Consider the following 11,502-nt stretch of genomic DNA (forward strand, 5'->3'; position numbering starts at 1 on the left):
CTACAAATCCTGTTATTCTCCTGAAGGATTTTCACACTTCAACATTGTTGTTACAACACATCCATGAGTTGATCGGACATGGAGGAAGACGTTTCATGCTATCAATATTTTGGACTGTATACTTGGTATCATGTCTGATTTTAAGGGTTTGGTGCGCATGGTACGACTTTAAACTAAAAACAGTGTTTTAATAAGATCAATAATCAAGTTACGCTTACTTCTAGAAGGCGAAAGTGAAGATGGAAGAGTCGATGAAGAATTCTGAATGCGGATATATAGTGCATGCTATTTTCCTCATTGGTATAGTGGTTAGTATCCCCGCCTGTCACGCAGGAGACCGGGGTTCAATTCCCCGACGGGGAGCCAGACTGGAGTTCAATTCCCCGACGGGGAGCCAGACTCCTTCCCGTATTCAATTCCCGTATTTTTGCTTTTGATAAATGTTAAGCCTTCATAGCTACTTTTTTGATGTTTATTAATAATTACCTCGTTATATACTTGGAACAATTAGGGGCCGGTATCAAGTGACCATTTGGCTTGCTTTGTGTGTCATTAATTATGGCATGTGTCTTTAAATTTTAGACTGCCCGTTATTATGTGGGTGGGATTTATGATGTATTTTAGGGTGTGTTTGAAGCTAAGTTTCTTGCGCAGAAGCTTAGGTTTTAGTTTAGTTTGGGAGTTGCATGAGGAAGGAATACCCTTTGACCATGCGAAGCGTAATGGAGACACGAAGAGTTTTCTAACCTTTAAAACGATATGCTGGAGTTTGACGAAGATTATAGTGTACGAGTCGGAAGAAGGTTGGATGTATACCTTATAGATTTTCATCAACAATAAAGAATCTATTAATCAAAAGACTGTGTTATGAAGATTTATCTGTGAAGAAGCTCTGAAGGTCTCTGACGGAAAGCTCACATGCATATAATGACATTCCCCTTAATCATGTAGTCCAATTAGTGGCTAGAGGGAGTAATCTCTTGAACACTATACAAATCTGCCGCTACAGGGGTGACCTAATTGGAATTTATGGAATAGACAAAGGCCTGGATAGAGTAAATGTGGAGAGGAAGTTTCCACTGGTGGGAGAGTCTAGGACCAGACGTCATAACCTTAGAATAAAAAGATGTACCTTTAGAATGGAGATGAGGAGGAATTTCTTTAGTCAGAAGGTGGTGAATCTGTGAAATTCTTTGCCACAGAAGGCTGTGAAGGCCGTCAATGGATATTTTTAAGACAGGGATTTACATATTCTTGATAAGTTAAGGGCCTGTCCCACGAGCATGCAACTCCGTGCGGCAAGCGCGACCTAAAGGGCCTGTCCGACGAGCATGCGACTCCATGCGGCAAGCGTGACCTAACGTGGTTGCTTGAACCGTACGGCTTCGCGGGGCCGGTCCCACTTGGATCGCCGGAGCCGTGTGGAGTTGTGCTGAGCTGGTCCCGACATTGCGCGGGGCTCCGAAAAACTGACCGTGTTCAAAAGTTCCGCGCGGCAACGGCCTGCCGGCCCGCAGCCGCCTCGAGGCCGTACGCACAGCCTCGACGCCGTACGTCACGCGCAAACTTCCCTCGGACTTTGGTCGAACTTCATGTCACTCATTCGACCTCCGTCCCCGGATGGAGGTGAGGGATGATGTATGGGGACAGGTGTTACATCACCTGCAGTTGCAGGGGAAAGAACCTGGACAGGGGGTGGTGAAGATGAGACTGGTGGTGGAAACAAATTGGAGGTGACAGAAATGTCAGAGAATGATTTGATAGATGTAGAGGCTGGTGGGGTGAAAGATGAGGACGTGGGGATATCTATCCCTTTTCCATCTTTGGGGGAGGGGGGATGAGAGTAAAACTACAGGACACAGGGGAGAAGCGGGTGAGGGAACAATTTACGACAGCAGGGGGGAAATCACATTCCGCATCCACAGACCACAGTCTGTCCGTATTGGTGGAAATGTATCCTCAATAGCAATCAACACGGGAGCACCTCAAGGCTGCGTGCTCAGCCCCCTGCTGTACTCACTCTATATTCATGACTGTGTAGCCGGACATGGTGCGAACTCCATCATCGACAACTTTACCACTGATGTGGGACGATTCACTGATGGTGATGAGTCAGTCTATAGAAGTGAGATCGACTGATTGACCAAATGGTGCCAGCACAACAACCTGGCCCTCAACACCAGCAAAACCAAGGAACTGATTGAGGATTTTGGAAGAGGTAGGATAGAGACCCACAATCCCATTTATATCATGGTGGAAAGGGTCAAGAACTTCAGATTTCTGGGCATGCATATTTCCGAAGATCTTTCCTGGTCCCAGCACACTGATGCAATTATAAAGAAGGCACATCAGCGCCTCTACTTCCTGAGAAGAATACGGAGAGTCTGTATGTCAAGGAGGACTCTCTCGAACATCTACAAGTGCACAGTGGAGAGCATACTGACTGGTTGCATCGTGGCTAGGTTCGGCAACTTGAACGTCCAGGAGCGGAAAAGAATGCAGAAAGTTGTGACCACTGCCCAGTCCATCATCGGCTCTGACCTCCCCACCATCGAAGGGATCTAGCGCAGTTGCTGCCTCAAAAAGGCTGCCAGCATCATCAAAGACCCACACCATCCTGGCCACACACTCATCTCTCCATTTTCATCGGGAAGAAGTTACAGGAGCCTGAAATCTGGAACATCCAGGTTCAGGAACAGCTTCTTTCCCACAGCCACTAGGCTATTAAACACGACATCAAACAAACTGAACTATAACAGCCTATTGCACTTTATTTATTTATTTATTTATTGTGTATATATATATGGTCTATGGTATATAGACACACTGAACTTTTATCTCCTGTTCTGTATTATGTTTACATATTCTGCTGTGTTGCAGCAAGCCAGAATTTCATTGTCTCTCTGGGACAATGACTACACTTTTTCCCACCCTGCTTCCTGCAACAATTCTATCCCCTACTCCCAATTCTTCCGTCTATGCCGCATCTGCGCCCAAGATGAGGTGTTCCATACTAGAACATCCGAGATGTCCTCATTCTTTAGGGAACGGGAGCACCCATCCCCCATCATAGATGAGGCACTCATTCATATCTCCTCAGTACCTCGCAGCTCCACCCTTGCTCCCCCTCCCCCTATTTGCAACAGAGACAGAGTTCCCCTAGTCCTTACCTTCCACCCTATCAGCCGTTGCATACAACACATAATCCCACAAAATTTCTGCCACTTCCAACGGGATTCCACCACCAGTCACATTTTCCCATCTCGCATCTCCACCCCTTTCCCCCTTCTGCACAGACCAGTCCCTCCACAACTCCCTGGGTGGTGCCATCAATCGCTCCGACTGTGGATGGTTTGACTCCCCTGACCATGAGAGAAACAGGAGGAAAGAAGATAAGACTTTATTGCCTTTCATCACATTGAGGAATGTGAAGGAGCCACGGTGATTGATGTTTATGTTACATTTTTATGTGGTTGCATGTTTTTTTGCTTTTTTGGTATGACTATGGCAAATCAAATTTCTCCTATGATTTACATACTTGTTTTATTTTCATACATGGCTAATAAAATCAATTACAATTACAAAAAAATCAATTACAATTGCAATTAACTCACTGCATCCCACCCAACCCATCCCTTCCCCAGGTACCTTCCTCTGCAACTGCAGAAGATGCAACACCTGTTGCTATACCTCCTCCCTTGACTCTGTCCAGAGACCCAACAGCTCTTTCAGGTTAGGCAGAGGTTCACTTGCACCTCCTCCAACCTCATCTACTCTAGCCATTGTTCAAGATGTGGGCTCTTATACATCGGCGAGACCAAACGCAGACTGGGCAATTGTTTCGATGAAAACCTTGGCTCAGCCCGCCTGAACCAAACTGATCTCCCAGTTGCTGGACTCTTTAATTTTACATCGGAGTCACGTGAGTGACTACGTGAAGAAGGGCCGTCCGTCTGCGTGCGCGTCATTACGTCTGAACACAACGCGCACGACAGACTGGCAGAGGCACTGCGTCCTCCCAGCCGTCGGGATGGGCAGGTAAGGAATGTTGAATTACTTACCTGCGCTCTTTCAGGCTTGAAGCTTTTTGTAGTTTCAGAGCCCAGATGTCGAGGAGATGGTCCGCGGGGAAGTCGGCTGCCAAAGACCGCAGCATTCCCAGTAGCGGGCGACGGTCTTGTTCCCGACATTACCGCCGGCAGCAGAACCGGCAGGAGAAGACTTGGTGCAGGAGGAGGAGCTCCGTGGTGGTCCTGCGGGACGTAAAAACCACCCGCAAGTCTGACAAACCCATTGACTCAGATGAGTCCGGGGAAGAGGGATAACCTCCCTCAACGGAGAGCGTCTGAGGACGACTCTCCCACAATGATCTGCTCCGAAGGAGGGAGCAGTATCAGCATGGGCATCTACAGCAGGCCGTGCCAGCAGCCTCACACATGGGGAAAACAAAACGGGCCAAGAGTACCTAGGCAAACCCAATTGGAGGGTTAGCCACTATTTGATCTCTCGCTCTGAGGAAGGGAGCGCAAGGAGAAAGCTCGCAAACAAGTCGGGCCAGGAGGATCCCGGATGGAGAGGATAACCTCCTTCATGGGTAACGTGTTTAAACATTCAAAACCCACATGGAGCACCTGATGGAGAGGTGCTCCACAATGATATACTCCAAAGGAGGGAGTTATCAGCCCGGGTATTATGGAGAACCCGCAGGCAGCGGCACCTGTTTCAGGGCTGCACAAATGTCTCCTGCTCTGAGGAGAGGAGCATTCACGGTCAGTTTCAGACTGACCCAAAGCAAGAATCTCATTTAGGTCCGCTGGAGGGGCCATGTCAGCGCAGGTATCCTCAGGGGCCTGCGGCAGCACCTGTTTTCAAGGCTGCCTACAATTCTCACTCTCAGTGGAGGGGAGTGCGAGTGATCAGTAGGTAACTGATCTCGAATTTAAAGTATGAACATACTGAAGCACATGCATATGGCCTCAAGAGCCAGCAGTTGGCAGAATATCTGCACGCTACAAGTGCCGGCAAGGGAACAGCGCTATCAGGGTGACTTTGGAGAAACCAGCCGCCGAATCCTCTCTTCAGGTAAGACCAGAAGAAGGAAGCAAAGCTGTTGGACCAATCAAGGTACCAACGACAAGCAAAACTTCATCAGTAGGTGACAACACACCCCACAACTCCATAGGGGGTAAGCGGTTCACTGAAGCCGGTGGTAGCTTGAAAGCTGGGCATGGAAATATGATCAGAGTCGTCTTTCAAGGCAGACTCAGAATTATGGCCAGAATTGTCTTACAAGGCAGGCTCAGTATGATGAGGTTTTTCAGACCAAGACCCAAGCAGAGGTCAGGAGAAACATGGAATCCACACTCCCTACCAGTCCTACTCCCAATCAAGGAGAGATAAGGAACCCGCATCAGGTGCCTTTGGGCTTACCACAAGACCACCGGTAGCCATAGAGGTAGGTGGGTCTGGGTTTACCGAAACAAGGGATTGTGGACCAGTTACATGTTGGTAATTATCACTCTTGTGTTTTTGTTCAAAATGACAATAACATGAATTTCAGATCTGGTTTTAAAAAACAGATAATAACATGTGATTATTTTTACTGCACGACATACATAGGTTCCAAGCAGACTTAGAACTCGGACCGGAGTTGTCTTCGAGGCAGGCCCAGTATTATGGGCAGGATTGCCTTTCAGGACAGGTGACAGATGGAGGATGTCACTTCATCCAGGTTAAACTCATATGTGCAGTACAGACTTTCAGAACAGTGAATTTTTGTTACGGTCTAACAACTGTTTTATAGCAGCTTCCTATAAAATGGTCACATGGCATGCATCGACCTCAAAGATGCATACTATTCGGTGTCTATTCACTGAGAGCAGGAGATATTTGAAGTTTAACTGGATGGCATGGCTCTGCCAAATGGGTTTACATCAGCTCCTAGACTATTGACTAAACTACGGAAACCAATTCTGGGTCTACAAAGGTCTCAGAACCACATAGTAATGGCATACTTGGAGGACATTTTCATTTTGGAGTCACCAAGAATTGGCAGAAGCATCAGTCAAAGCAAACCAAAACCCTGTTTGAAAGACTTGGTTACCTCATCCATCCAGTTAAATCAAAATTGACACCTACAAGGGTAATTGATTACCTAGGATTTACTATCAAACACAGTAAATATGTTGGTGACTTTGCCTAGGGGCAAACAACAAGATTTAAGTAAGCCTGCTATGACCTGATAGTCAAATACTAGCCATCTATCAGGCAAACAGCGAGTGTAATTGGCAAATAGTAGCTGCATTTCCAGCAGTACGTCACGGGCCTTTGCATTACCAGAATTTACAGCGAGCAAAGGAACGAACACTCAGATTCCATGCAAGCCAAATTGGCAAAACTATGGATTGCCAGCAGAGGCCATTGTTGAATAACTATGGTGGATAACGAACGTGAGACAGCTCAAGGGAAATCTTGCTCGAAAGCCATCGGTGGTTCTTCAGACCTATGCAAGCGGCTAAGGATGGGGAGCCACAAACACAGCCTAGAGCTGTGGGGGCAGATGGAATGAGCAGGAGTCTGTAATTCCCCAACACATGGAATCAATTACCTAGAATTGTTGGGGGCACAATATGGACTCAAGGTTTTCTGTAGCAACATGCAACCTGTGCTTGTTCAAATTCAGATTGATAACACCACAGCGGTGGCATATATCAATCAAAAGGGTGGTGTAAAATCTGTATCTTGCGACAGATTGTCGAACCTCATTTGGCACTGGTGTATCGAGAGGAATATTTGGGTTACAGCGGTCTATCTATGAGGTAAATATAACACGGTGACAGATGCTGGATCATGAATGTTTAATAACAACACAGAATGGATGTTGAATCGGGCAGTATTTAACAAAATAACTACACGATTTGGCATACCAGATATTGATCTGTTTGCATCTAGACGAAACCATCAGTTACCCAGATATGTGTCCTGCTAGCTGGATCCAGGAGCAAAGGCAGTGGATGCTTTCTCCCTCAATTGGGGAGGAATGTTTATGTATACTTTCCGCCAAATTGTCTCACAAACCGATGCTTGACCAAAATCAAGCAAGACTAAGCCACAGGCATATTGGTAGTGCTAGATTGGCCTACTCAAGCCTGGTTCCCATAATTTTTTGGGAATTATAGTCCAGCCAGTTATGGCTGTACCCAAGAGCAGGGACCTCCTAGTGAATCCAGTTACAGGGAGCAATCATCCACTACAAAAATGTATTAACTTGTTGGTCTGCAGATTCTCAGGAGGCCATTTCAAGGCATAGGACTGTCCAAACAAATACAACACAGTTCAGATAACGGATGTTTTGGAGTTCTTATCAACTCTGTACTATAACTATCTATAGTGCCAGAGGCGCACGCTCCTCCTATCTGATGCTGGAAGCAGGGCACAGGTCGATAGGAACAAACCCCTTTACAACAAAATTCATGAAGGGAATTTACAATTTAATACCTCCAAGGCCAAGGTACATGGACACATGGCATGTGAGCATGGTACTAACCCTACTTTGACAGTGGGGACCACCTATAACTAACTCTGAAGGTGGTATGCTGACAAAGAGTCCAGACACTGCAAAATCTATGGTTGGACTACATGACCACCAATATGAACAACATAACATTCGTAATCAGGAACCTGATAAAACAGAGCAGGCCAGGAATGCCAGGGATGAAGATCCAGTTCTTGGCATATCCAGAGGACCAATGGTTGTGTGTGTGGTAACATACTAACACCACTATCTGAGAGTTACAGAGAACCTCAGAGGCTCAGAACAATCGGTCCTCATCAGCCATAAAAAACCACACCAGAAGGTGTCAACTCAAACTATCTTCAGATGGTCAAAGGAGGTAATGGCCGTAGCAGGAGTGAACATTTATAACGTTAAATCTCACTCCACCAGGGCTGCATCTACGTCAGCAGCAAGAGCTATGGACGTGCCCCTTGACGACATCCTAGTGGCTGCAGGATGGACGAATGAAATAACGGTCCACCGGTTTTATAACAAACCCATAACCGGACTGGGGATGTTTGCACGTACCATTTTAAGTTCTGTCCCCTAGTTTCCCCCCAAGGTTGGGAGGGGTAACTATTTTTTTTAAACTTTTCTTTCATTTAAAGCATCAGTGTCTTTACTTAACTACGTAATGTCTGAATGCTTTAATGATTACACGCATCCATGGTCAATCCATTCAGTGTGTGACGCCTGGATTCGTAACCGGCGTAAAATCACAGAGCTTTGAAATCTTCACGTAGTCACTCACGTGACTCTGAAGTAAAAAAGTAAGATTAAACGAGAACTTATCAGTTTGAAGTTTGATCTTGATTTTATGAGGAGTTACGATGAGCGATTAAGTGCCCACCGCTCCCACGCTCATACTATCAAGGTCATATGGAAGTTCTAGTTTCTTCACAATCTTACTATTCTCAGGTCTTTTTATCTGTGATTTAACACTGCTGCTTTGAAGATTGACGCGCACGCAGACGGACGGCCCTTCTTCACGTAATCGCTCATCGTAACACCTCATAAAATCAAGATCAAACTTCAAACTGGTAAGTTCTCGTTTAATCTCACTATTCTCCTTCCCATTCCTACACAGACCTGTCTGTCCTTGGTCTCCTCCATTGTCAGAGTGAGGCTAAATGCAAATTGGAGGAACAGCATCTCATATTTCGCTTGGGCAACTTACAACCCATAATATTGATTTTGCTCCCCATGCATCCGCGGCATTCCCTCTCTCTCTATCCCTCCCGCACTAGCTTCTCACTTTCACCCTACAAACAGGTTACAATTGCCTCTTTCCTTTATCATTGTTACTTTTTTGCATCTTTCATTCATTGTTCTTTATCACCCCACATCACCATCTATACCTCTTGTTTCCCTTATCCCTGACTTGTCTGAAGAAAGGTCTTGACCCAAAACATCACCCATTCCTTCTCTCCAGAGACGCTGCCTGTTCTGCTGAGTTACTCCAGTTTTTTGTGACTTTCATCATTTTAAACCAGCATCTGCAATTCCTTCTTATACATTCTACTCCAAATTGATAATATAATGCAACAAGAGGGGCCCCAGAACAGATCCCTGCAGTGCTCCATTGTTCACAGACTTCCAGTCCAACCGGAAAAAAAACACCACCACCCTCCTTCCACCAAGCCAATTTTGTATCCAGTTATAGAGATAGGAACTGCAGCTGCAGGAATCTTATGTGGAACTCAAAGTGCTGGAATACCTCAACGGGTCAGAGAGCGTCTATGGAGAATAAAGATATCATATTTCATCATACCCTTCTTCATGCTCCAATTGTATCAAATTGGCTGGCACGCCATCGATCCCATGATCAGCCTACCATGCAGGACCACGGCGAAGGCCTTGCGGACAATCATGTAGACAACATCTACTGGCCAGGTCTCATCAATTGACGATCACCTTTTCAGAAAGCTCAGATAAATTCCTGAGACACTGTTTCCCATGCACAAAGCCATGTCAACAATCAGACCTTCCCTTTCCAAATGCAGATACATCCTGACTTTCAGAATATCCTGCGGTAACTTTCCCACCACTGATATTAGGCTCACCAGTCTGTAATTCCCTGACATATCCTTGCAGCCCTTCTTAAATAAAGGCACAACATTAGCCTCACTACAGTATTCTTGTATCTTTCCTAGGGGCGCCGTCCAGTTGGGTATGGCTGCCCTGCCTGCAACTGTCCGTCTTTTTAGTACTTTAAAAAAAAATTTAGTATGTAAAATAGCGTTTTGTTTTGGAGGTTTAGTCTTTTTATGTGGGGTGTGGGGGGGGGGGGATGGGGAAACAGTTTTTCCTTGTCCCTACCTGGTTCGGAGAGGCGGCCCGTCCTTGCAGCCTACCATCGGGACTGCAGCGGCTTTTCCTGAGGGGACCGTCCAGAACCTCGGCTTCAGTGGTGGCACAGCACTGGAGCACTATCGCGGAGGGGGAGATGCCATGCCCTGGTTGCCGCGTTGGAGCTCCGGAATGCTGAGTCCGGTGATTGGAACATCGCGAAGCTGCGGGTCTGTGGAGTGGACAGCCGCGGGCGGTGGCGCTGACTTTAGCATCGGGAGCCTGGGATTTCTCGCCGAGATTGCCAGTGGTGGAACTCCGTCCAGCGCGGCCTGTTGGCTTTGGAAGCCACGGTCTCCGGTAAGGAAGCAGGTATCGCAAGCTGCCAAGAGGGTTCTCCCGACACACCATCACCCGGCGAGAAGGGCCTGAAACATTGGGCCCCGTAGCGGCGACTGCGGAGGCCTCAATAGGCCTGACTTTGGGTGGACAAGGGGATGGGGACTGGACTTTGTGCCTTCTCTCACAGTGGGAACCATTGTGGGGGGATGTTTTTATGTTTAATGTTAATTTTCTTCATAATGTTATGTTGTATTAATGTGCTGCAATGGCAACTTGAATTTCACTACACCAATTGGTGTATGTGACAATAAATGAACCTTTGAACCTTTGAACCTTTGAACCTTTCCCATGGTTAAGAAGATAGAAAAATCTCTATCAGGCTCCCAGCAATTTCTTCTCGTGTCTCACTGTTACATTTTCTCAGGCCTTGGGGATGTATTCATCTTTATGTGCTTTAGATCCACTAGCAACAGTTTTTATGTCATGTCAGTATGTTTCAGGATATTACTGTTCATTTCTCTGCAGTCAGAAGATTCCATGATCTGATTCATGGGATGTACAGGCGAGAAGCATTCATTTAAGATTGTCCATCTCTCATGGCCCTAAACCTAAACTACACTGATGCTTGAAGGGGACCAATTTTTCCCTAGTTAACCCTTTGTTAATATACAGCACATAGAATATTTTAGGATTATTTTTTACCTTATCCACCAAGAATATTTAGCATCCCTATTTTCTACTGATTTTGTTCTTAAGTGTTTTACATCTGTTATACTCCTTTTGGGATTTGCTTGGTATTCCCAGCTGCCTTTACCTAGAAACATAGAAAACAGGTGCAGGAGGAGGCCATTCGGCCCTTCGAGCCAGCACCGCCATGCATTGTAAACATGGTTGATCGTCCCCTATCAATAACCCATAGAAACATAGAAGATAGGGCTATGACATATGCCTCCATTTTTACCTGACCAGAGAATGTCCATTGTCAACCAGGGTTCCCTAATCCTTCTGTCTCTGCCCCTCACTTTGACTTCAACAGAGACATGTTGGCTCCAAGCTCTCTACCTAACTTTTAAAAGCTTTCAATTTATCAAATCACCCTATACCCACTAACAGCCTCTCCCAATCATCCTCGGCAAGTTTTTGTCTAATACCATCAAAATTAGCCTTCCCCAATGTAGGAATTATAACTATCATTCTTGATAATTACTTAAACATTAATAAAATTATAATCACTGGTCAGAAAATGCTTCCCCACTGACACATTGAGCCTCATTTCCTCAGAGGAGGTCAAGCGTTGCCCCTCACTTGTAGGGCCA

The 11,502-nt window shown here is 46.0% G+C and overlaps 1 non-coding gene across 1 annotated transcript; it reads left to right on the forward strand.

Annotated features, from left to right (window-relative positions):
- Window positions 1-291: 291 nt before the first annotated feature.
- Window positions 292-363, forward strand: trnad-guc. The gene has a single exon. It is a non-coding gene; the product is annotated as a tRNA-Asp (tRNA).
- The last annotated feature ends 11,139 nt before the right edge of the window (window positions 364-11,502 follow it).

This window comes from Amblyraja radiata, chromosome 2 (genome assembly GCF_010909765.2).
Source record: "Amblyraja radiata isolate CabotCenter1 chromosome 2, sAmbRad1.1.pri, whole genome shotgun sequence".
Taxonomy (NCBI): Eukaryota; Metazoa; Chordata; class Chondrichthyes; order Rajiformes; family Rajidae; genus Amblyraja; species Amblyraja radiata.